Here is a 27,257-nt window from a genome sequence, read left to right on the forward strand (position 1 = left end):
TTTCTCTTTGCCTTTACACAAACATACTGAAGTTGGATGGTATTGCAAATGTTAGTGTCTAGGGAGTATCTGGCAATTATGTGGAAATAGATGTTGCTTTTCCTTCTCCAGCCCGACTCAAGATGCAGCCTGACAAGATGCCCCCAAGATTATCTGTGTGCCTGTGGCCACTGCAAGGGCACTCCTCGTTCTGGCTGTGTGCTGGCTCATCCTCTGTTGAACAGACTTAGTTAGTTAGTGACCTGACTCACCCAAAAATGAGAAAAGTTTTCTGTTGCTCAGAGGGATGAACTGGCTTCCAGAACATCACTATGAACTCTGAGGAGTAGATAAAGTAAGGGGTGGGGTGGGTCCATCCATTCTGGCAGCAGAAAGCTCTTTGCTTAGCTCAGCCACATTGGTTGACCATACAGCAAATTTAGGTGGAATTCAGAGCAGCACTATGAAGACTCTTGGTGCCCCGTCCTTCCCCTGTCACCAGCGGCAGTGGAGTGTCTTAGAGAATAGTCTTCAGAATGGTTTAGCATGAGCAAGACCCTGTATTTGCCATAATCTTTGTCCAGGCAGTGACTATACTGTTCATATGAAAGTTCCCCAGACTCTTCAGTCTGCAGTTGCCATGAGAGGTTGCGGTCCAAGTGGGTGAAGACAAGATCTTATCGTGTGAGGTCTCGGGTGGCCTTGATAGTCGGCAGCAACATCCCACCAGCTCCAGCAGCTCTGCTGGTGCAGAGCACAGGCAGGAGGGGGGGTAGTGGAGTGGAGAGAAGGGGGGAAGAACAAAGAGGAACATGGGGAGGGGGAATAAAGAAAATGGTGAAAAAGAAGAGGAATGGAGTAGAAATACACTCTTGTGTGCTTTTTATGCTGCTTTAATATTTTATAGGGACAATGTGGTAAAAAACAAATGATAAGAAAATATAATTATTCAGATTCCCAGAACTCTTTTGTCTAATTGCCCAGCACTGCAGTGTCTGAAGGATTCTCCTTCGTATTTCACTGAAATCATTTTGGTTGATTGTAGATGTCACCTCGGTGTGAGGCAGTGGTGAGGGCCACACTAGCTGTGGGACAGCTGGCAGGACCCCGCACCGTCGCTCCTCCAGCCCCGTGTTGGGTAGGAGGGACTGAGAGAGTCGCGCCAGCCCGTCCGACCTTGCTGCTTGTGTGTTCTGTGGGTCAGTGTGGAAGCTGGGCAGTTGGGATTGCTTTTCTTTCTCCTTCTGGGGTTGGTTTGTTCATCCACAGGCTGTAACAGTGAGCAACGCATTATGCTCATAGTCGGGGGACTATCAGAGTATGCAGGTGGTGTGGGTTGTGGTTGCGGAGCTGAGGGGAAGGGTGTGTATTTTTAAACACAGTGAAATAGGATGTGAGGTGAGAAGACCTGGTATATACCAGGCTGACCTGAAGAAAGATTTGAGCTACTGCCGTTGGCTTTGGGGGAAGCTGTTCTTCGGGGAAGCTTTCCGGGAGCGCTTGTGTCTACGTTGCTGCCATAGGCCTGGGCTGCTTAGCTAAAGCAAATGTCTTGATTATTGCTGTTTCAGCTTGCATTTTGAAGAAACCTTGGATCACAGACATTGGATCCCTTTCCAATGAAACTAAACAAAAAGGTGCTCTCTATTAACTAATGGACATTCACTCCAGGAGACTAGACTAGAAATAGAATGAAGTGAAACATCGCAAAATGTATATAGTATAGTTACGGACATTGTGTCCTTAACTTTATTATTGGGAAAAGTTTTGTCCAGAAAAGTGGCCTTTGGATATTTCTTGTTGGCTCATTAATTTTCAGTGTCTTGAGGCCCTTCTCATTTCAAGCTTATGTGGCCATAGTTACAGATGAGTTATAGGTAAACCTTAGACTGGGGAACAGCCTGTGGAAGGGCTGGTGGTAGAGGAGGTCCGTTTCTGTGTGAAGTGCTGATTCCAAGTGGATCCACAGGAATCAGCAGCTTTCTACAGCCTGAGCGTGATGCTAAGGTGCTTGAGTCCTGTGCCAGACAGTGACAGCGTTGCCATGTTAGTCTGTGTTTATACCAGCATTATAGTTTTGACTTTTGTTGCTATAATTATTATTCACTCTTGAGCCAATTGCTGTTGCACCAGATGGCGAAAGTGATCACACTATGACTCTGCTTTCCCTTGTCTGAAAGTTCTCAGCATCCAACAGTGCCCGCAAAAAATGTAATCCACTTACTACTGATCACTTCTGGATATTTGGCTGCTTTATTGAGGTACTTTAATAAGAGCAAAGTTCCAAAAAATCTAATTAGATTTTTTTTTTTTTTAATCTGCGTGCACAGTGTCATCTGAACTTGCAGTACAGCCGAGTTTGATCTGTAGGTGCATTATGGAAACTCATGTCAGCTGTTCTGAGCGTACACATACACAAGACCTGGCCTTAGTTTCATTAACCTATGATATATGCACATGCATATGCATTCTTTTTTTTTTTTTTCTCTCTCTGTTTCATTCTGAATCCCGCAAACATGGAAAAAGAACAGAAGAAGAAATTTTGTTCTTGGTTGAAATGCGTTCAATCTTTAGAGTGTGTAAATGGATGGACTGCAAAAAAGTTAATTTGATTGTTGTCCAGCCTCCTTCCTCAAACAATTGACAGAATGAGTCTGGTCATTTTCTTATGTCACAGCCGACTGCAAGAGGGAAGACAAGTTACAGTGCTGCAAATGGTGCTTTAGTGGATCATGTCAAATCGTGAAACAAACTGGTTAGTTTAAAATTCCACGTAGATTGCTCCTTGGCATACATGATAAGTGGAAGCCTATTTTAGTAATTCCTGGCATTCCGTATGTGTGGTGGCGCTTTGGGTTGGGAGATATGTTTTAGTCTAATGTTGTGGTTTGGGCTGGACTGGCCACTGAAAGGAATGACAGACAAATAGGGATCCCATCTGTATTTGATTATAGCAAGAAAGATGTAGAGGAAACAATTCTTTGCAATGGGCTGAAGGGTCAGCCACTTTGAGGTTTTCTTCTTTGCCTACCTTTAGGAGAAGCACAGGCTTCCACTTTCTTTTTAATGATGGTTTTTTATGAAATATAAATCTTTGAGGATGCATCTCTACTTCTAAATTCGTGTGCCCAGGACCACTCTCACACTGAAGCCAAACAGCACAAGACATCCTGCGCTGATACTGTTACACTTTCTAGCCTTCAGAAGGGACACTGTATATGAGGACTATTTCCTGGATACTGCTGGTTCCTGGAGCATGCATAGGAGGTGTTGGGATGAATGATAGCTAGCTCTGATGGAAGCTGTGCTGGGGTCATTCTAACAAACATTATGGATAATGAAATTTCCAGTGCCTGGGAATATTTATTGGTACTATTTAATCAGCTTGTGCAGATGTAGCCTCGGTGGCTTCTAATAGAGCACATACAGCTAGGTAAAATGTTCGGGAGAAATGATAATTATATTCTGATGGCAATCAAATTGCAAGTTGTACTGATGGAGCTTTCATGTAATGAGGTACTACTCGTGGATGAATTAATTTGTGACCCATGCTGGCCTTTTAGCTGTCTGGTTTTATGTCCATTTTTTAATATATTGGTTTGGTGTGTGCAGGTGTGGCATTTGTGTTCTGCAAAATCTTCCAGTGGAACTGGGTTTGAGGTGTGACTGAATTCTCTGACAAATGGTGGTGGTGCCTTTAAATGAAACCATGCCGGAGCCTGTAGTTAGACCAGCACCATTCAAAATAACTCATCAGGAGGTGTACACCGTGTGTTTACACAAGCTAATATTCTGGATATGTTTCACAGGCTTGTTTAATCTATTTGTGTGAAAATTAAAATTCAGATTATTTTTATTCTTTATTGAAGTGCATGAAAAATCACGATCAAATCTGCAGTGTATCAGCTTGGTTATGGTAAGGGGGAGCTTCACAGACAAAAAGTTGTTTTTTTTTTTTTTTTTTTTTTTTTTATAGCTGGTGTCCCATGGGGAGCTGTAGGGAGGCTGGCCTGGAGATGCTTATGAGTTTGTAAATGAGAACTCTCTGCTAGGCTTCCCCTTAACCTGGCAAGAAGAGTGTGAACAAGCCTTGAGTGTCTGCACCTGTCAGGAATGGGGCACACAGGTTTTAGAGGGAGAGGCTGGAGAACTCCCCTTAGCAGAAGGGGAGGTATAAAAGGAGAGTGGGATGAAGGAGGACAGTTGTGTTTGCCTCCCCATAGCAGCAGGAGCAGATGTTGGAACAGAGGTGTAATCACTCGCTCTATTTAGAAGAGCTCAGCTTTTACTCTGATGAACTGGCTTTGGCCTCTGTTATCTCTGTATGCATTGGTTTTGTTGAAGAACCAGGAAAAAGAGAGTTAATGGTAGCCAGTGCTCTTAGTTGTACTCTGAGACTGTGATTCACTTTTCAGACTGCCTTCGGAGCTGCTTTGGAACAGTTTCCGCAACAGCATTTAAAGATAAAATTGATTAAGGTGTCTATTTAAAAAAAAAAAAAAAAAAGTGCACTCTAACAAATTTCTCTGCTTAATTGAGCAAAATCCAAGTAGGTATTCATTTTAACCAGTAAATTAATATATTGAATTTTTATATCTCCACTGAGTCTGTCTGAAGGGCAGTCATGGGAACAGAATACTGTCACTAAGCTCTGTCTCCGGGGACCAGAGTTGCACATTTTGGAGCTGTCTCCAGGCCACCCTTGCAATCAATATTTACTGTAATTACAAATGAAATGAGGGAGTCTTTAAGTAGTGGGTGCGTTTAATAACATATTATAATAGCGTAGCAATGAATTGAGGATTAATCAAAACTTTTAAAATTGGTGCTGAATTGATTTAGTGATTTGCATTTGGCTTAGTGCTGTATGCCTGTTGACAATAATTTACTTCAAAAATTACATTGCAATTTCCTCTTAATTGCACATGGTATGCTTCAGGGTGACAGTGAAGATATTAAAATATCAGTAACAGATGTGCTGTTTGCTGATGGAGCATCACATCCCATATATTTTCCTCATCCTGTTATTTATTTATCTGCAGATGAAGCCTCTGCCTCTTAAACAGAGAAAATCCACTTCTTCCTGTGAAGTTTCTGTTTTTTTCCAGAGGACTGAACTGGTCATCTTTGCCTCATAAACCAGTAAGTAAAGAATAGCCAAATATAATGCTTATGTACCATAACATTATTGTTACTGTAGGATTACTAAATCTCAATCTGGCCTTCAGAATTTTAGATGTGCAACGCGGCGTTTGGGGTCTGAGCTAAAGATTCCTGAAGGTAATAAATGCTTCTGCAGTCATGTTAGTGGACTCTGTGGGAAATCCTTTATATTCTATATTCTATTTATACTCTATATTCTCCTATGGATTCCACATGTGGCCAGGTAAACTTGCTCTGGTCCTAAGTTAACTTCAGGGAAATTCTGTTTCCGCAAGCACAATTCTTCCTGTATTGACCAGGAATGACAGCGTGCCCAGACCTCTGTGTTCTGTATCCTGACTTCTTACATTGCCGCTGACACCTTTGCTCTGCCTCCTCTGAACTGCTCCATGCAGACACTGTCTCTCTTTTGTGCCATGGGATGATACAGCACCTGAAGGAAGCCAGAGTTCTTGAGGTTTCTCTAAGAGCAGATACTGATAGTGGCGATCCAGTGATGCGGAGGTACTAAGCATGCTTCCCAGCTGTTTCTCTTGCAGCCTCTTACCCGCTTCCTCAAGAAGGGTGGTGTCATGTTTAAGACTTTAAAGAAATTGTTTCTTCAACTCACTGCTAAATCAACTTGAATTAGATTTCTTCTAAGACAAATTGCATCTCTTTGTTCAGGAGTAAGTATGACAAACTTGATTTTGAAGGTTTATTTCCCACTTACTAAAGTAAAGGAAGAGAAAAAACCAAACCCCAAACAACACCTCTCCCAACCAATCACTGGAAATGTATTAGAGATGCACTTTATTTTTCTACCAGTAACTGTTGCCTGCGCATTTACTTCTTTGCTCACCTGTCAGAAAGCTTGGAAGAAAACTGTTGAATAAAACTTTGCTATGACAAAAAATGACTGAAAGCATAGGGAGTTTAAGCCTCTTCTGTTTCGATTTCCTCTTAGTTTTCTTCATAGGTCATTGAGAATGAAAATGCCCTCTTAGGCATATACCTCATCTTTCTGTGATGTAATAATATCCTTTAAAGTCCTTTTCTAATTCTAATATAGCAGTTGTCTAACATTTCTGCTGATACTTAGAACTGCAGTCCAATATATTCCATCGGTGAGAAGCTGGTGTTCTTATTTTGTGACAAGTAATCTCAATCTGTCACAGACCAACTTCATGGTCCATGTAGTTTCTCATTAAGAACACATATTTTAAAAATTTTTAATAGCTTAATTTAGCCATTCCTGTGTGTTTCTGTAGAGGCAGAATGCAACTTTCTGAATAGTCTTTTCACAAAGAAATGCCGCAAAGTACTGTGTTCTCTTTTGTTAATAATTGTTTAATTCCTATTAATTTCTAAGACACCATCCTAGTTTTCTGCTTTATTTCCTTCCAAGTTTTACTGCTCAAATCATCATAACCAATTTCTTTACCAAACCTTAATGCTCCCTTATGAGTCTGCACAATATATATGGCATGAAATAAGGGTAGACTGCTTTATGCAATAGCTGTCTGGGAAACTGCTACCCCTGAAAATGGAAAATAATCAGATGCTACTTTTTCATTGCAGTAATCTTCCACATAATCCTACCTGAGGTGGATAGGGGCACTCTGTGCTGAGACTAATATCCTGGCTCAGGAGAGACCAGCGGAATCACAGATTAATTATTGGGGACCCCATCCCACCTCTTGTAGACCAAATTAATGTGATAGTTGCCAGCGTTGAGCAGATACATAGGATGATATGAGTTACTTCCACTCCTGGTCTTTGTGAGTGTTAGGGCAGCTCAGGCTTGGTGCCTGCGTATCCGTAGTTGCTAGTACATAACTACGTATGGTCTGAGAGAAAGCGCGATGTATCTATTGGATCATGCTGACCAGCTTCATTGTGTTTGATGGGACACATCACAAGGACAGGCTGACGTTTAATATATCAGCTTTATCTACCTGCGTGACCTCTGTCTACCCTATGTACCCTAACACTGATGTAGTTGTGCAGAAAGATGGAAAGGTGTGATTTCTTAGGAAAGACCTTCAGAGCATTAAAATGGAACTTTGGCTTTCTCTGACTTGTGTTACAGTTTGGAAGTATTGATACAGAGTATAACCTCCCCTGGGAGGCTGTGGAGTCTCTGTCCTTGGAAATATTCAAAAGCTGTCTGGACATGGTCCTGGGCAACCAGCTTTAAGTGGCCCTGCTTGAGCAGGGGGGCTGGACCAGATGACCTCTAGAGGTCCCTGCCAACCTCAGCCCTTCTGTGATCCCCTTCTGTGATCCTGAGATATCTTTGCCAGTGTGGTTACCCCTTAAGTAGAAGGGGTAAAGTTACTATACTGGTAAGGTGCTCTTAATGTAGACGTGACCTGTAATAACTTTCCTCATGGTATGCTATACTGTACCTTTTCCATCTGTATTGCATTGCAGTACCTGCTTTCTCCCAGCAAGGATTTAGGCATGGAGTGAGGATACTGTACAGAAAACTGCATTTTGGTTGTCTGTACATTCACTGAACCGAGATTTAACAGAGCTTCTTGTAGTGACAGTCTGGAATTTTTGTGACCACTGAGATCCAAGAGAGCTTAAAAAAGTAAAAATACAACGGTGCCTACAGGTGAGAAACATTGAGGAATTCTCATTCTGTGTGCATTTATTGTACTTTTGATGGTGGAAAAAGTATTTCTGATTTTTATTTTTTTTTTCACTGTGGCAAGTGTAATCCATTAATGTGAAAAGCAGTAGCTCTTTTTTTATAGCTGATAATACTGTTCTAAAAACAAGCTTGCTAGCTTCCGTCAAAATAAACCAACAGTAATATCTGTTTAGTTGTTTTCAGTTTGACAAATCAACAAATTTTGACTTAATTTAAATGAAGTGCTTTTCAGCCCTATCCTCCTGCGTAGGATAAACTTTGGTAGCTGAGCCTTGCCAAAATGAACTGTTGATTGTTCTTGCCTTTTGTAGCATCCTTACATTCCTAAGTAAAGTTGGTCCTAAACTGACCAGCTTTTTTTGGAAAAGAACATTGCAAATAAAAACATATAGGTAGTAGTTACAATGAGACCTTAAAATAGGGTCTGTTGTAGAAGCAAACTGGCCTCGACAGTCCAGCTGCTTTTCTCGTAAAACCTTCTGCAGACTTCTCTGGGTGTGGGGGAGGAAGGAGTGGAGAATGTTTCATGTTTGTGTCCTTGATGCCTGGCTGGGTGTAATGCTGTCTGGAAGAATAATGAGAAGGGCCACAATGCTCCCCCGTGCCTCCCCCCTGCCCCCCAGCTCCGGACCCCTCTTAAGCCTGTCAGCGTGGGGGCTAGCCACATCTGCAAATCGTATCCCACTGGTAAATGACTCCAGGGTAGAATGAAAGGAGGTGCAGGGAAAGGACCTGACTGCAGTCACTCCCTAGGTGCTTATTCCTTGATGGTGTTGCTTATCGCTTTATTTCTGTAATCAGTCTTTGGTTTGTGCTGCATAAAACATTCACGAGCCTGTCGTTTTACAGACTGGTCTGTTCAGTGCAGAGTCATCTCAGGATAAGTGTGGAGCTTGGTGCTGAGCAAGTGACTAGTGTAGCCATTTGAAAGCACAGTGTGACTGTCTGATATACACAGACACAGGAGAAAAGCATGTTTTATCTTTTAGAACGTTGAGGAATTGTTTGTCTAGTTGGCTTTAAAAGAGAATAGTTTTCTAATGGAAAGATAGTTTTTTACAGTTCAAATTACTGGATTTCTGAGTTTCACAGATAAGCTTGGGTTGTGTGTTTTTTTTTTTTTTTTTTAAACTCAGAAGAGAAACTGAACTCTCAATTGTGTCATGCACTTCAATACTAATGAAGTGTATGTACTTCAACACTATGTAAGTGTATAGCGCTTGTATTCACATATTCACAAAATAAGACACCTAAATTAACTGTTAAAACCTGATGTGGGAGGAGTCTTGGTTATGAAATGGTGTGGTAAACAGCACAGTTATTTCACTCTCTTTGTAAATCGAGAAGCAATACCGGCCACCTTTTTCTAGAATACAATCAATGTTGGTGTTTTTCTTTATACTTGCTCAACTATTTACTTGCACATTCTTGTACAAAGAAAAAAGCAAAAACTTAAGTCATCATTGTGTGACTAGGTAGTCAAAATAGGACTTCATTCAGGCTTTTTCAAACATGAGTATGTTTTCTAATATTCTACATGTACTTATAAAAGAAAAGCACATTGAGATGAATGAAGTAATTTTTGAGGGAAAAGGGAAAAAAAAGCACAGTTTTCAACCCCCCAAGTCCTTTGATATGAATGTTATTTTGTCATGGTTTAACCCCAGCTGGCGAGTAGGACCATGCAGGCCCCCCCTCCCGGCAGGGTAGGGGGAAGACAGAGAAAAAAACCTCATGGGCTGAGGTAAAGACTGTTTAATAGAACAGTAACAGAAGAGGAAAATAATAACAATAACTAATAGTAAAAGAATATACAAAATAAAGTGATACACCCGCACCTGAGGATCGATTGCCCAGCCTGTCCCGAGCAGCGATTGTGGATTCCCATCCCCCGGCCAGCCCCCATTTATATACTGAGCATGACATCCATATTATGGAATATTCCTTTGGCCAGCTTGTCCTGTCTACGCTCCCTCTCGGCTTCTATGGGAAGCTGAAAAAGTCCTTGACTTAATTAAAACGATATGTGTTATCAACATTACTCTCCTACTAAATCTGAAACATAGCAACTACTAGGAAAAAAACCAAACCTCTATCCCAGCTGAAACCAGGACACATTTTCATTGACTCTTTTTTAAAGCTATGAGTGAAAAATTGCCCTTAAACACAAAAGTAAACTTATTTTGTAGCCTTCAAGGGGGAAACTATTTGTAATAGTGAAATAGTTAAAAAAAAAAAAAAAAACAAAACAAAACAGCATAGGACTTGGGTATGGGACTGTGATGGTATAATAGTGTATTGAGGTAATATTTTTGTTGATGAAATGAATGAAGAAATACATGATTGGATATGGCTGATTACAAGACAAATCTGGTGTATCTAGAAGTGTGTGCTTGGAGCAGGAAGATTTTGAGGTTTTACTCCTTTTTGTTTGTGCTTTATAGAGAAGGTATTTTAACCCCCCAAATATGCAAAATACCTCAAAAATAGAATTATATCATATTATGTTCAAAACAGTAACTTGCACATTCTTCCCGATTTTATAGGGCTAAAGAGTGGAAAAGGTTGACTTCAAGACTTTCATGAAGCATGTTAGTGAAACAGATGAAAAGATTGATAATTTAGAAATGAACAAAATGACCCTCCTGGTATAAGAGTTTAGCATTTTCTTCTGCGTGCGTATTTACTATTCACTATTAATCATTAACTTACACTTTGAAAGCACAGGCAGACTTATATCTTGAGGGTTTGTGAATCAAGACATATGAATATAGGTTTTCCAAAAAGTAAAAAATTAATAAAAATAATTAAGGCAAATGTTCAGAGAGGAGCTGAGTAATCAAATTTGGCTTCAGTTGTGTTACTGCTGTCTCAGGATCTGTGGCATAGCTCCTTTATGTAATAAATTATTCTGTCTTAATATGTTTAATTTTTGTCTTCTCTAATCATAATATTTGCGCGCTAGTGGATAAGCACTTGTTAATAAAATCAAAATAGTTGTAAAGATGCTTCTCAGTAAGAGCTTTAGCAACAGTTCAGTAATAGTGGGTCATGCTGAGGTGCCAAATACAAGTGTAGGTACAAAGTCTTGGGTATGACCACACTGTAGCGGGTACGCATGACTGATATGCACACAGATGTTCCCAGGGTAGTTTTCGTAGATCTATTTCAGGGGCTGATAGGTTGGAAACACTGGTGACTTGAGCTTCACCCCTAGTTTAGATTTGTAGGGACGTGATCGGGTTCATGCCTGCACTGCTATTGATACCTAAGCTAACGAACGCAGAGCTAAATTGGTATGTCTGCAGCATAGATGAACTCTGAAAAGAAAATTCAGTGAAATGCTGCTCTAATCAAGTTGACGAGGGGTTCCCACTGGCAAATAGTTTGCAGCAGTATACGAGAAGGAGAAAGGAGCGTGTTTTTTTTTTTTTTTTCCTGACCTATTTACGAGAAGTTCCACAATAACCATAGCCGCAGAACTGCGTGGGCATTTCCTTGTGTAAACAAGCCCTGCCCTCAGTTTGAAGAGGACAAGTGTGAAGCCTTTTGCTACACTACTGAGACTTTGGCCGCAGCATGTTGCCGATAAGCAACTCTGTTTATCCCATATCTTACATTTACCTTGTGAAACCAACTTAATTTATGGGTACTTAGGGAATGAGGAATGGCAGCATTTGGTTTATTGTTCAAACTGAAGTGATTTCTCTATTGCTTGTTATTTGTGTATGTTCACGTAAAGACACCAGAAAGGTGATGTTGGCAGGAGCTTGGGATAACCTTACTATACCCAGGGTCGTAGGTGGTGAAGGTACAAATGAGATAAGGAGGACTGAGCCAATGGTTAAAAGAGTTCACCTTAAAAAAAAAAAAAAAAAAAAAAAAAAAAAAAATTGAAGGGCCTTGTTTATAGAATTGGATTAAACTTTTGGGTTCCCAGATTGTGACATTTTGGGTCTAAACTAGTATTCTGTTTCACAGAACATAAACACTTATTCTTTTTCTGGTGCACAATATACTTGTGTGCCCACTCTGTGGCTCATGGGAAAGTTATTTGACCAGAAACTTGTAGTTTGCCCTATACTTATCTGTAGAAAACTGAATATCTTTCAACATTACTCAATTTGAGGAAATTTAATGAGAAAAGTAGGAAAATATTTCTAAAAACTTGTATTTGAAGTCATGTGGAATTTTCTCTATGAAATAATCCACCATAGACTTGGCACACATAGACAGACACAAATATTTTAAGTTTCTGTTTGGATTCTGCTTAATGGGTATTTCCCAACCGCCAAAGTATTTTTTGCTTTCCAGTTCCCTCTAAGGACATGAGTATTCTTTTAATCACGAGCTGGCTGCTCATGGCATTCCCTAAAACACTTGCTCAGCTGCTTCCTCACTCAGGATCAATAACTTCATAGATAATTAAACTAACCACCTCCTAAAGATAGATGTCATTTTCTATATACTTTACAGTCCCACCCTCCCACTCATCCTTTGCGACAGCCTCTGCTTATGGTAATCTGCCGAGTTGAATATTAATACATCAGTGCCAGAATGCCTGGCCTGAGCTGGTGAATGATCCTGTGCAAACAGCTGCACTACAGGCATCGTAACTTCATAGCTTGAAATGCACGGACCTTTTTATTTATCCTAAATATAACTAACGGCAATAGAAATGCATTTTTTAAAAAAATTACACTTAATTATCAGCCCAGCTGTTGTTGTTACGGTAGTTTGCTTGAAATAATTGTTTCAAATATTTTTAAGACTTTAAAACTAGCATACACTGATGATATTTTTTTTACCTTGAGATGCGATATTGGACCCGTGATTTATATTAAAGCACAACTAGACGACTGCCACAAATGCATAACCTTGAACAGCTGAATTTTATAATTCTTGTTATTAAATATGACATTGTTCCGCAGCAAAAGACATTAAGCTGGTGTAAAAAGTGTTGTCTTCACTTACAAAAAAATGTGCATTCATGGTTTAATGGTTTTGATCTAATTCAGCACAGTTAGTGTACTTGTTAAAGATACTTAACAATTCTTCCTGGATTGTGGTTTCTGCTTCCCTGGAATAAGTCGTATTTCGTGTGTAGATACTTCCAGTGGAAGATAAAACAAATATATTCCTTCTTAAGGCAATTCTTGTGTTCTTTGGTTTTTTACTTCACTTCACTTTGTTGTTTCAGGTTGCCTGAAACAAATGTGGTATACAGATCCAGAGTTTCTTTGTTAAAGATTTAGAGCCATTAAAAACAGGGATTAGATAAATCTCTAAAGTGGTCATCTATAAAATGCAGATTATAGGCCTTTTGGTTATGTTTTGGAAGAGCATACATATTAACATATTTGCAAAAGGTTAAGACCGACCTTTTGCTGGATCAAAGAAAGTTTGATCTGCAAACCCCAGTGACATAAATTGGTGGGGAAAAAAACATTTCCGTGCTTTGGTGTAAGAACTCTCTGCTTTCAGTCAGTGATTGCTAATCAGTGACGCTTCATTTTTGTATAACTTGCTGTGATGCCTAAGATATCTGGAGAAAAAAAATGCATGAAGTTGAGATTATTCTCGAGGCATTTATACACTTATAATTTTGTATCCTTACATAGAGAAGACTGCTGCTTCTAAAGGACCCTGAAGCATAGTAGGCTTTTATCGGTGAAGTCACAAGTTTGTTTCGTTTTTGTAAAAAATGGGATACTAGTAGGATAATACTTTCACAGGTCAGTATCTCTCCTGGAGGAAATCCTACTCGTATTCTCTGTAAAAACTCTCTTTTAAAACAAATCAGAATGGTTAATATATGGGCCATGATTAAAGACCTGCTAGGTCTTGAGTTGTTTTATTGGTACGTGGAAGAAAAAATGACCAACAAGTCTGAGCATAAATTAATAAGAAATTATGATTTAGAAAACAGTAGGAAGATATTTTTGGTAACTTCACTATGTGTCTTGATATGTATAGACAAATTAGTATTTTTTTATATGCCTGTCCCAAAAAAACATTCAGGAACCAATCACCAAATTAAAAGGAAAATATGTTTAAAATGTTTAATAACTGTGCATTCCCATTCGTATACTGCATCTTTTTTAGTAGTGGAACCCTTTTTAATATTGCAGAATACTGAAACCAATACAAAACTAATTTGTATAAATTTCTCCATGAATACATATTAGAATATTCAAATGTAATGCAACTGTTTTTATATGATAATTGTATAGTTGTGGCAAACTCACTTATTTTATTAAATTAAATTCAAATCTTACAGTCATTTGGACCTAGACTTGTGGCGGGGGGATGGGGGAGTGGGCTGAAGAGGAGTTGGAAGGGAATCAGTTTTCTCTATAGCAGCTGCCCTGGTTTGCTCATCTCTAATTCATTTTCCTGCCCTCAGACCTTTCTGGTAAACTACATTTTAGTAAAAATGTTAGTAACATGCTAACTTCTTAGACACCTTCTTGCTTAAAGTACTAAACTGTTAGCACAATCCTAATGGATTTAATTGAAACAATTGAAAAGTTTCTAATTAGTAAGCAACTTCAATGCAAGTGCTGGCAGGTTTTTAATAAACTTGTAAGTAATATCCACTAAAATATTCTTGTGATTCTCAGTATCATACATAGTAAAGGAAAACAGTATATTAAATAAAAATAATTAATAACTTTAAAAAAGCTTTCTTATATATTGCATTTATAAAATTAATAGATACCTACTGAATGCCTATGTTATAACCCTGACATTACTCTACCAATACCCACTTGTGGCAAATTATGTGCAGACAAGGAGTTTTTTCCCCAAGTCTACTGTGTTTCAGCATGGTAGTGTAAGAATGTTGTTTTGGGGGAAAGCATTTGGTCAGAGCAGGGATTCCCAAGCTTGTCTCAGGTAGTCTCGGCTCTTGCTGCTGTCACCTCTCCAAAACAGCTGCTGCTGTCTTCTGATCCACCTTCTCCCATCTTGGCTGGTTTAGTGGGATGGCCTCCCTTCCCTTGCCTATACCCTTGCTGCTGCGCAACATGCACCCCAAAATAATTTTCTTGGCAGAGTTTATTGGCATAGTACTTCACTGCATTCTTCATCTTGCATTTAAATTTGACACAGGTTTATTCTGCAAGCCCCAGCACAGTGGTATGACCAGTATGCAGTAGCAGCTATTGAGTCCAATCAAAAGCAGCCCTAGGGCTAGAACACAATTACTACACTTGATGAGTCAAGAAGTGGAGGGGAAAAACATAACTGGTAGTATCTTTTTTTTGCCCTCCGTTTTTCTTTGACCCTTATTTTTTGACCTCACTTAAGCCAGTCATTTTTCCTATAGACCTTTGTGTCAGCATATACTTTAGGATTAAGCATTTAAATAGTAAAATTATTGCAATTAATATGAGCTGCCCAGCTCACTCTTTTCTGATTTGTAAGCCCTATGCAGGAGTTTGGGTTTTCCCCTGTTCCCTATTTTAAAACCTCATCAGCTGTTGTTTTCTCCATAGTGAGTCGTTCCAACTGTTTACATGTACAATATATATATTTTACCCACTTTGGGGCTCTGTAGCATTCATGTGATGATAGCTAAAGTGCTTAAGTTTCCCCTTATTATGGATGAACTGCTTCTTTAAGGAGTTAATTTAACCATTTTGGACATGTAAATGATAGTACAACATTTTTCAAACTGCATTGCCAGTTTTACTCAATACCTTTCTCCATGAAGTCTCCTTTACTAATGGAAATACTTTCCTGAGTAATGGAGAAACTAAAGAAAACTGTTATTAAGGCAGATGATGGTGACTCAGGCTAGTAAAAGTCAATTTAGTTAAAAAGATGGTGCCACCGAAATACCTGGCAGGAGATACAGATAGGAGTAAACTCAACTATTCTTTCTGATGGGGGAATTTTAGCTTACCCTCTTGTGTCAGAAATGGTGGGTGGGTCTCAGCATTTTCAGTCTCCCTTCCTGCACTGGGCAGCAGATGTTCCTGCAGCAAAGAGGCTCAACAGCATATTAACAATTCCCCAAATTTTTTTGGTAGCTAAGTACTATCACTTCATAATGGATAACTGGAGAAGGTTTCTAGGAGCCTTCCAGGGGTTGCTTACTAGTTCGATTGTGAATTCTTTTGGGACAGCTGATTTGTCAGAGGGCACGGTTGCCTGTAACAGAAGTGGAAGGAGTTCTTTTATTGATATCAAAGCCTTATTTCATTTGAAATTGATAGTAATTGTGATACTGGATGCTGGATATTAATAACGGTAGGGTATGAGCTCTTAGGGGAAGAAGGGAAAAATACTGCTGTTTGATTAAAAAAACCCAAGTATTTTAAAACAAAATATTATTCTGAAAATATGGAAGATAGACTGCAAACAAATGGCCTATTTGTTTGATATCTATTGAGTTTAAAATAGTTGCAGATGGTATATGGGACCTCAAATCTCTGACTTATTTTTGCCCTTTTATAGCCGCACTATTTCTGTAAAGAACAAGGGATTTTTATTTTTTTTTAAAAGCGCATAACATTTGGATTTGTCCTTTAAAAGCCAGCACCATTTGCAACATCATTACCCAAAACTCTGAGAGCTTAAATCAACACAGAAACCTGAAATTATGTTCTTGTTTGATAATTTGACACTGCACCCGTGTGCCTGCCTTTGCACTAAATATGGATGATGAAACACGAGGGTGCACAGCAACATTTGAGAGTGTTACAGTGTGCTTTCAGCGTTGGTTTCACCTGGTCTAAGGGTGTTCCCGATGGGTGTGTGGTGAGTTGATGGTGGCTGGCTGCCAGGTGCCCACCCAGCCGCCCTCTCCTGCCCCGACGGGGTCTCTCTGGGGGGCATCTCCCCTCCTCCCGCTCTCCCCTCGGGGCTCGCAGGGCTGTTTCTCACCCGGTTTCCCTCAGCCCTGGCTGCCGGGCAGCGTTTTGCCCTTTCTGAGCCAGGCTTTCCCCGTGGCGCCCGCCCGTGGCTGAGGGGCTCAGCTGTGCCCTGCGCTGGGGCCGTTGGAGCCGGCTGCTGTGTCCGGCACGGGGCAGCCCCGGCCCGGCACCACAGGGGCCTCCCCGTGTGGCCTCGGCCTTCTCTTGTGCTGCCTGAGGTGGTTACTGCGCTGTTGTTGGTAATTCAATTCAACTCGTGGTCCCTACTGGCTTTTTTATTCGTCTCCAGAACCAGGGAGGAGCAGAAGCAGAAACAAAAGCACTAGGTTTTGGCTGGATCAGTGCCTGATCTGACTGACCTCACGGCGTTGTGAGTGATGGTGCCTGAGCGGGCCGGGGGGGCCTTGTCCCAGCTGGTGGCAGCTCAGAAGGGGAGCGTTCCTGCCTGCAGCAGGGGCTGCTTCCACAGGCCCTGCCAGGGCCAGCGGGGCTTGCTTCCCAAGGACATCCATCCCTCCATCTCTGCATGTGAGGTGAGCATTCTCCAGTTAGGAAATTTTACACCTAGAGGATCTCCATGGATGAGTTTTGAGTCTTGTTTGACCTGCTTTGCTAGAGAAGGCAGTGATTTTTGTATAGTGTTTACCTTGCACGGTGGTGCTGAGCTGCTTCTGAAGACATTACATGAGCTTGCTGAACGTCTTTCCACTACGTTCTAGATTCTGAATTTCTAAATAAGCCTTCTGGAAGACCAGGAGACTGCACAAATGTGGTTAAAAGGGTTGATCTTGTTTTTCTTGCAGAGATAATGCTGGGTTAGGACTTTAAAGACTGCTTGTCACAATCAGGCTGCGTGCTTGCCTAGATGTTATCTTTTGTTTGCGTGTATTTGGCCTGAAAGCATATCCCAGTTGTCACTACAATGTGCTACTCTGTTATAAGCACATAACTATTTTAGAACTGAATATAAGGTTTGCATTGAGTTTTCATCAAGGGGACGTGCAGATATTTCCTTGTTGTTGTAGTGTGAATTATGCACAGGTACCTATATAGATGCTTTCCTTCTTTCTACATCCATTAATTTAGATTGCCAGTAGCATGAACAGAAGTTCACCTGAGATCTGCTTTGGAGGGGGTTCAGTTCTGGAAGGAGAGTGCAATGCTGCAGTGGCAATGCTTTTTTCGTCTTTGCCCGCTGGCCAGACTGTTTTTCTTTCATCACTGGATTGTGGTGTCAGGGCCATAAAAATTGCCTAGCGCAAGAGTCACTGTTCTTACTTCATATAAAATAATATATGGTGTTGAAATTGTGGAGTAGTTCTGGTAATACAGGCCTCTGAAAATGATTTGTATTTTATGTACTCAAAGAATGCTGCATGTTTAAATGGTTAGATTCTAGTTAAAGAAAAAACAAACAAACAAAAAACTAGTTGTTATTTTTTAAAAAACAGTATTTGCAGTTTGGATTTTATTGCAATTGCAGTAATGGATTTTTTTATGACAAGAGTTTTGAGACCAAAACTGTGATGTGTTTGAAATTTATTGGTCAGTGTGAAAATTTACTGTGAAAGCCTTCTGTGTTTATCAAGTTAATTTTTCAGGGGCATGAAGGTCAAACTTTGCAAGTTTAAATATTTAGTGTTGAGGCTGGAAGCTAATGCACTTCCTACGAAAAATGTTATAACTCAAATCATAAGCACAGTGAATTATTCCAGCATTCATATGGTGATTTTCATTCTATTTATGTGATTAATTAGTGCTTGTTATGTTCCAGTGAACTGCAGGATGCTAAAATGAAGACAAAATATTTTATGTTTATTGATTTAAGTCAATTATTTAAATATATTGGATTAATTGAAGTAAGAAATTACTTGGATATCCTGCAAACATAATAATTTAGTTGATCACATTGTTTTGATCCGTTAGTCTTCAGAGTATGTTTCTATGTTTGTTGAATTGTTAATGACTTGTTCAGATGTCTGCATGCTTTGACATTCTTTGAAATAATCAAATTGCTGCATATTGAGGTGGGAAAACAAAGCTTTTCCAAAGCTTGTCAAATGCAAGTGCAAAGTTAGAAATTGGAGCTGCTTAATGATTTATGCATACAGAGGCTCATCAGAAGTTTTTTCAAACATTTAAAAATTGAGGGACACTGGTGGGTGATTATTTCAAATATAATTTTGAAAATCCTTTTGCAACCGTAGAGCTTAGCCTCTGACTGGAAGCGCAAGGTGCTACAGTGACTCAAAGTGATAATAGTTAACTTGGCTTCATTTCACCAATTCTGAGCTTGCTTGCTCAACGAAGTCCTAGTACTGTAAAAGCAGAAAAGTCAGTGTCAGGGTGCCTGTTCATCTGTTTAAAGCTTTTGATTTATTTGATTTACGTTACTTGTGGTTTTTTTTTGTGTGGCATTTATTTATTTAATGTTATGGTACTTGAATGTATCCATTGTTATCTTTGCTAGCCTGTTTTTTTTTTTTTTTGTATGCGAAAGTTTTACACTGTAGCTCAGAGTGTCAGTTTTGTTGCTGGGAAAATCTGGATAAATATATATAGATATCATTGTGAGTATAAAAATTGTAATGCAACTAAGATGACTTCATTTAGAGTTAGTTGATCTGGGGGTGGGTTGACAGGAGTCTGAACATGAGCCAGCTGTGTGCCCTGACAATGCTGAAGGCTAACAGCATCCTGGGTTATGTCAATAGGAGCCTAGCCAGTAAGTGGAGGGAACTGAATATTCCCCATTATTCGGCACTTGTTACAGACCATGTGTGGAATACTGCGTCTGATTTTGGCAGTTTTTGCCCTCCTACTACAAGAAGATTGTTGATAAACTTGAGTGAATCCAGTGGACAGCCAACAAAGATGGTCAGGCGACTGGAGATGCTAGGGAGAGAGGAGATGGAAGCTGGGCTTGTTCAGCTTCCATAAGAGGTGCTGTGAGGAGGCCTAGTAGCAGATGCATGGTGAAAGAATGAGAGGTAAATCCTAAACGGAAGCATGGAATTTCCCATTCCAAAGGAAAAAAAAACAAAACCCACAAAAAATCACTATGAAGATAACTAAGCACTGGAACTGGTTGCCCGGAGAGTTTGTGAAATCTCCATTCATGGAGGCTGTCAGGAGCATGCTGGATGAAGCCCTGAGCAGCCTGGTCTAAATTCACTGTTGTCCCTGCTTTGAGCAGAACGTTGAACTAGGGGCCTCCTGAAGTCCCTTCCAAACCAAAGAACGCTGTGATTATATGAAATGCAAAGTGATGAGTGCAACGCAGGAGATGTTACAGCTACTGTGCAAGGGCTGTCAACTGCTGAGAAGAGTTTGGTGTGGAGCTAAGAAAAGTTGTTAGTGCAAATTTGCAGATAGAATTTCTATTGTTGAGGTTTTACAGTATGCAAATGTAGAAATCTGAAGGAAATGTTCATATTCAGAATGTATTTTGCATATAATATATAGCTATTTATAAAGTAGCTTTATCTGATTACCACAAGGTTTTATAGAAACTATGTACAAATTTCACTCCATCCTGAAAAGTCTGTTCTCTAAGGCAAGAAATGAATTTTCCTTTAATAGTCATACACATGCATATTAGAATTATTTTGGTTTATTTGCATTTGTGTCCTTCCTAGATTTCTAGTGTGTTTCCACTTCTGGTAATTAACCATATTCCATCCTGAAAGAAAGTAGTTCCCTGTGTGCCTGACTGCTCCTGATGGCGGGCTGCTTCGCGTTTTTCCTCCTGCTTGACTTAAGATAGATGCTGGGGCTTTCGTTTTCCACTCAAGTATTTTTGTTTGTCTTGATAGATTCGTTGTTAAAACTCTTTGCTGTCCCACCGGTGTCTTCATGGGCCAGTTCTTTTAGAATCCTGGGGTGAATTTTGCCCTTAAAGGTTTGCTTCCTCTGTGGACAGTTAATTTCCAGGTCTGTACTTTCATATCAATCAAATTTCCAGGGCTGTACTCTCGTATCAATCATGTTTTGTTACTGCATCTTTGATGTAATTCTTTTTGTCTGGCAATAAGAAAAAGGAATGGCTTCAAATCTAGGATCCCATTGAGATTAATTAGTATTGTATTACTATATATTTCACTGTTCCCCTTCTATTTACATGGCTAAAGGAAAGGAGGAAGAAAACCCTTTATGCCTGTTCTGCTGCAGGTGCTTACAACATGTAGTAGTAGGGGCCCTGCAGAATAGGACGGTGGGAAGCAACTGTGACAGGAAGAGGACAACGCTGTCAAAGATCAGGAGTGGAAAGGAAGATGAGTTGTTTGGAAGTAGAAAGGAGGAAGCTGCTGGTTGATGCCTGGTGTTGGTGACTTGAAAGCTTCAGTTACATATTCACAAGAGTTACACGCTCTTAGTCTGGGCATTGTTGAGAAACAGTGGGACAGAATCATCATCATTTAGCAGAACAGATGCTGAAGCTCAATTTACTGTTAGCCAGTGACACAATCATGCCTTAAACAATGTTTACTTAAAACCAAGAAAAAACAAAACCCCACCCCAAAGCACTACAGAGAAATGATGTATTGACAGTTTAAAATGAACAAACACCCCACCCCCTGCACTAGAACTAGGTATTTTACTGGATTAAAATAAAATTAAATAGTTTTTGGGTGGGATTTTTAGTTTACTCTGGAAAAGCTGAGGGGGAAGGATGTGGGTTTCTTTGGTGGTTTTATGTTGTGTTGTTTTGGGGTTTTTTTGGTAGTTTACTGTTGTAATTTCGTGTGTGTATCTATCTATCTATCTATCTATCTATCTATCTATCTCTATCTATCTATCTACACATATCTAGGATCTATACTGCTTTTGCATTCATTGATTTCTCTCAAAAGTGACAGATTCCGGTCTGTGTAATGAAGGTGAAATATATATATTTTTTTTTTAAATTATCATTACAAAGATTGTTTTTCAAAATGTGAAGCTTTACTGCTGGGATGACTAACATGAAAAGTAAATAAACATCACCTTCTGTTTTTTTACGTGAAATCCCAGTTTAAATATCAAAAGACTTAATTATAAGGACACAACTTCATTATGAGTTGTGGAAGTGAGGGCCATGACTGGGCTGGGTTCCCTCATCTTTTATATTTCCCTTTCATCCATTTGCTAAGGCCAGTTCAGTTATCAGATAGAAGCAGATTGTTTGCTTTATAATGGCTAATTTTGGCATTTGTCCAAATAGGCAGAGCCAATCTGAATACGTTTCATGAAAGGAATAAGAGAAAATTGAGTATTCAGCTTGTAAGGCCAGTTGTGGGTACACTCCAGAGAGTTCAGTTTGTTTGGCTCACTGAAGAAGAAATCCAAAACAGGGAATTTGAGTTGGACTGTATTGTAAGGAATTTAGAATTTATGGTAGAGAATTAAGTAATTTATATGGACCGTGAGAAGTGTACCGATTCCCTGGAGAGACAGAAAGACCAAAACTGAAGCATTCAGAACACTGAAAAAAGAAAAAAACCCATGACTTTAGACTGCTGGGGTGGTAATGGCTTGTCACACGGAGGTTTCTGAATAAAATAAAGCTGTTAATAAATGACATGCGTGGTAATTCAGTATAGTGTTCTGGTTATACATTTGCATCTTTCTGCCTCTCTTGCCGATTAGAGCGGACTGTTGAACATTAGTGGTAGCAAAATGCACCTCATATGCATGCTAATGGGTTATAACTTTTTATAGGTGCAATTTGTACCTGTCTCTCAGTGGATTCGGAAGGTGGTGCATGAGGAACAGATCGTTAAGCACCAGTAGCCAAGCTTTGCTAATTAGCCCATCTTCAAGTGCCAGTTCTCTTTTATCCACTGAGAGAGAATGTAAATTATGCTTATTTTCTCCCTCAATCTTTTGGGCTTCTTGTGCAATGTATCTCTTTGACTGGAAGGGAGAGACTGCAGATTTGTAGTTTTCAATTCTCATGATTAATTGAAGAACATGCATGGTTTATTCAAAAGCAGGGATGCTGCCAAAAAGGATCTAATTGGTTAAATAAATAACCCTAAGCTTTTATTGCTCAAAGTGGTTTCTATTGAATTATTAATGCTATATCACCCTCCAAATCAGTAGCAGTTAATGACTGATTTGCTTGAGGCTATTAATATTTTTCCAATCATTGCTAAATTGCTATGATGACTTCTTTTGCTAACTCGTAGCTTACCTTATTTGTTCACTTGGTAAAGTGGTGTTGATTGTAAGAGAACACTGAAAAATAGCTTCCAAATTTCAGCAGGTTTGTGTTTTGCTCCTGAAGAAATATTTCGTTCTGTTCATAACAGTGATTGTGAAGAACATTTTTGTATAGGGGAAACAAAAAAGAGGAAATATTTTTTGAGAACTGTTTGGCATAAGTGGGATTCAAAAGCGTATAAGCGTAATGAATTTATTTAGACCCTTTGCTGTGAAAAAGGAGTAATTGGAGCATTACATGATTTCATGGTGATAAGTAGTATTTCCATATATGAACAGAGGTGTGTACAAAGAAGTGCTGCACCTTAGCATGGAATGGTTCCGAGAAAGTGCCTTGGGGAAAAAAAAAAAAAAGGTGAAATTGGCTCTGACCCATGCAAGGCACTAAAGGTCTTAAAAATTAGGTTTGAATTCTGTTTCTTTATATCTATTTAATTCTGGGAAAAACAAACCATCTCTGACTGCTTTTGTGTACACAGCTAAGATAGGCAATCATCTAGTATCAGAGGGTTATTATCAATGATCATGAAAACATGGGTGTATTTCCGAGAACTCCTAATTAAATAAAAATGCTTTTAAAACCAGTAAAATGTTTGATGTTATTGAATATTAGTGGATGATATTACCATGTCTGTATTGAAGCTAATGTTGTTATAAGCTTTTTTTTTTTTTTTTCCAAATATTAGCTTTGGTCCAGTGTGTGAGGTGTAAGTCAGGCAGCTGTGAGATGGACTTCCTTTCTTCTCTTCACAGGTGTTTGAAATTTTTCCAAGTGGGCTATGCTGCAGCAAATAACTGAGCCCCTTTCCCTGGAGCCGTTTGAGGGTAGAGATGGGTGACTACTCCGTAGGAGGTGGATAAATGCAGTAGGAGGAGGGAGTAAAAAGGTCATGGACTCTTCATGGTGGAGAGGAACGGGCAAGAGAGCTGACTGAGTTTTAGGAAATCACAATATGGGAAGCAAGGAACTGTTGTTCACCAATTCCCGCAATACAAGAACTGAGAGAAACTTGAAACTCGATGGAGCTCCAGACGGAGGTGAACTCCTGGCAGTTGCTGCAGCAGGAGGGAGTGGAGACAGACGGCACCAGATGGAATCAAAAAGGGGTTTGTCAAATTTATGGACAACATGTCCATAAATAGATACTAAAAATACTGCCCTCCAACATCTCTAATTCAAGAGCTTTGGATGCTGGAGGAATAGGAGGGAATAGGCTACAGAAATTGTCCAGGCATGTGGTATTCCTGAGATGCACCTCTTGCTGCTCTGTTGGAGACACAGCGCTGGGCTAGACAGACCACTGGCCTGACCTTGTGAGGCATTCACTAACTTCTTAAGAGATAACAGTATTGACATGTGGAGCATTTTTAGCATTTAAAGATTTAAGAATTTGACTAAATTCCTTTTCCTTTACCCATCAGTGCAAAGGGAATATGAAGTTCCCTTGGCTGCTGTCTATTGAAATTTTTTATACCACCATAGCTCCTAACCTGAATTTGGTGTTGTCTTTGAGGGTGCAGAAGGCAACAGTGCTTCTGCGTTCTGGTAGTTTCTTAGCTTCCAGAGCAACCTCTTGGGATGATTGAATAAGTGGATATATCATAAAATAGTCGTGAGGATGTGCAGCCAGAATATGCCCAAACTCTAAGAAAGGCTAAGGGGGGGTGTGTGTGTGCGCGTGTTGAGGAGAAAAAAAAGTCACTTTGCATCTTTGTCTCTTTCTTTCCTTCTGCTTTTTTATGTGTATGTGATAATACTGTTGTCCTGAGAAGGTACTGGAGGCTGGATAAATTCTTTTGAGATTAAGATAATAGTGCATTTTTTAGAGTTCCTCTGTCGATTTTTGTGCATTTTCACTTTTCATGCAGTCCTTACAAACGGGTTTTAATTTTTTTTTTCTGTTCCTTGTTGCTGGTGAAAGACCCAAGGAAAACAAAACGAGAAGGTGACTGCCTTGCCCATTTACAATACTTAGGAATGGTAGTTAGATGCGTGGAGGGAAAACCAAGACTGCACTCCAATATTAATTATTTTTTTTATACCGATGGCATACATTTACTTATAATAATAAAAAGTAGCATTTTTAGAAATAAATGTACTTTAAATCACTTAACATTTTAAATTCTATTTCAATAAGATGCTGATATAAGCCCATGACTACATTAAGGATCAAGTTTGTTTTCCTCACAGAGGTCTAATCGGGTTATAAAATAAACAGTAATTTTTTTCAGTGCAATGAAGGGAATTATTTATTTCCTTGGCTTTTATTAAAATAGCTACCTTTTGTACAAGACTTTCATGAAGTTCACATTCATAAGCCAATCTAACTGGAAATGTACCCCATTGGCTGAGAGCCAGTGCAATATTGTTCTAATCAGAGGTGAGGTTAGATGACTTGATCTGTCTTTTGCATTTTTAATTTCTTTGTAACACTTATGGCTGTATCATGTAGTTTTGTCAGAAGAAGAAAGATAGACAGTGTTTACAGGAAAAGAGGTAAGTGTAGGATTTGTTGTAAGGATTTCTTCAATATTTTTAACACTGGTAGGTCTTTGTTCAATATACTCTTTTGGTTGTTACCTATAATGAAGCAAGTCTTTTTTTATGTAAGGTGTGAAGGTATACAAGTGAATTAGCTACAAGTCTGTGTTCCTTGCACATTCTTTTGCAGATTTTTTGTATTATGGGATCAAAAACCTTGTCATCTTATAAAGAAACATAGTGAATTAAACTAATTCTTGTTTAAACAAATGGTTTTGGATTGTGAGTCCAAAAGACTGCATCATCTCAGCAGTCGAGATGCTAGATGATTTGTCTGTGGCTTCTGAAATGAGCCATCTAGAATACAGCGTTCTACAGCTGTTTTAAACTCTTGCAATAGACATTGGTTTTAATTTTAAGATTTTGGCTATTTCAAGACTACATCCACCCATAAAAATAATTTCCAGGTCCTTGTAATCAGGAATTTGAGTTTCCTGCAATTCCACTCAAAGATGTTGTCATTGTGATATTAAAGGTGAGAAGAAATCTTCAAAAGAAATGCAGTGATACAGTCGTGTCTGTGATCTTCTTCTTTAAAACCCCAATCCTGGTGGTCCAGCTATAGAAGAACTGCTGAACCCGCTGCAGAACAGACTTTCCTCTTTATCATCGTGAGAAACTGGATTGTGGATCAAGCCTGTAGAGTGACAGGTGTGTGTACCAAGATTTATATTGCTGTGCCTGTACATCAAGGCTATTGGCTGAGGAAACATATCGCTTCTGAAGAGCAACAAAATACTCAGTGTCTGTACCAAGTTCTGGCCAGCTGGCACTTAGAATAGAAAAAAACAACCAACCAACCAAACAAAAGCCCCAAACTTTGTTGCAACTTGGTCCTTTGAAAGAAGGTAGTGGGAACTTTCTCTAAAGAAATAGTGAGAATGAAATAATTGGCATGATGGATTAGTCATAGCAGTAATACCATTGAGACTTATAAACCCAAAAGCCTTGAATTTGAGTAAGTTAAAATGGCATGTTGCCTGTCCATGTTTGCCCAGTAAATTTCATTGTGGTCTGGGATCTATGTACGTGGATATGAAGCTGATATTGATTTAAATCTCCATTTTTGTCTAACATTTGGGGTTACACTTTTGTGAAGGATCCTAAAAACCATATTTATCATCAGACTAAAAGGTGTCTGTGTAGATTTTATTATATTAAGTATATTTTTACTTCACAGTGTTTATTGCCTACCATTAAACACACAGCAGTTTTTTAAATATGATTTTTCCAAACAATGTTACAACCAGAAAGTTATTATTAGCAGCACCGCAAAAATGCGGTGCTTGTTTGTGCAAGAAGAGAAGGTTTATGAATAAATCCAACAAATAACGCTGCACTGAATTTTCAGTACTTTTATAAGTATATTAAAAATCTAGTCTTTTCTATTCTGGACGCTTTACCTATTTTCGTGTAGTACTTTGATAAGTCAGATTCAGAACTTAAATAGAAAGTCAGGATTTCCTTCCTGTGGCGAATAACTTGCCACAGACCCATTGGGTCCATCAAACAGTTCATTTTCAACTGTACTTGATCAGTGACACTTGACCATGCCCTGCTAGCTGCTACTGTGAGACAGTCCAGGTAGGAGGACTTATTTTGTTATGTGAATTTTTATTTTTTTTTTCCCCTCATAAAGTGGGAACAAAAGGCTTTTTTGTCACTTGCCCACCTTCCACCTCCCAATAACTGACTAATTACATTTACACTATTGACCTACCCTTTAAAGAGCAATAGTGCATGGCAGCTGATTGTTTCCACCTGTGTGAAATGGCAATAGTGCAAAAATCTGCCACATGTTCCATGTTTGTATGAGTTTATGTGAGAGTAGGCACAGCACTTCACC

At 39.3% G+C, this 27,257-nt stretch overlaps 1 protein-coding gene across 4 annotated transcripts in view; it reads left to right on the forward strand.

Annotated features, from left to right (window-relative positions):
- The window catches only part of SEMA5A (semaphorin 5A), a 350,644-nt gene that overhangs the window by 34,539 nt on the left and 288,848 nt on the right, over positions 1-27,257 (forward strand). For 3 of the 4 annotated variants that reach the window (XM_063326183.1, XM_063326184.1, XM_063326185.1), the window contains exon 2: positions 5,022-5,121. The exons of the other annotated variant lie outside the window; for it this stretch is intronic. The gene's annotated coding sequence lies outside the window, so the exon portion shown is untranslated. The remainder of the gene's footprint in view (positions 1-5,021; positions 5,122-27,257) is intronic. 4 annotated transcript variants of the gene reach the window in all.

This window comes from Chroicocephalus ridibundus, chromosome 2, assembly GCF_963924245.1.
Source record: "Chroicocephalus ridibundus chromosome 2, bChrRid1.1, whole genome shotgun sequence".
NCBI classification, from domain to species: domain Eukaryota; kingdom Metazoa; phylum Chordata; class Aves; order Charadriiformes; family Laridae; genus Chroicocephalus; species Chroicocephalus ridibundus.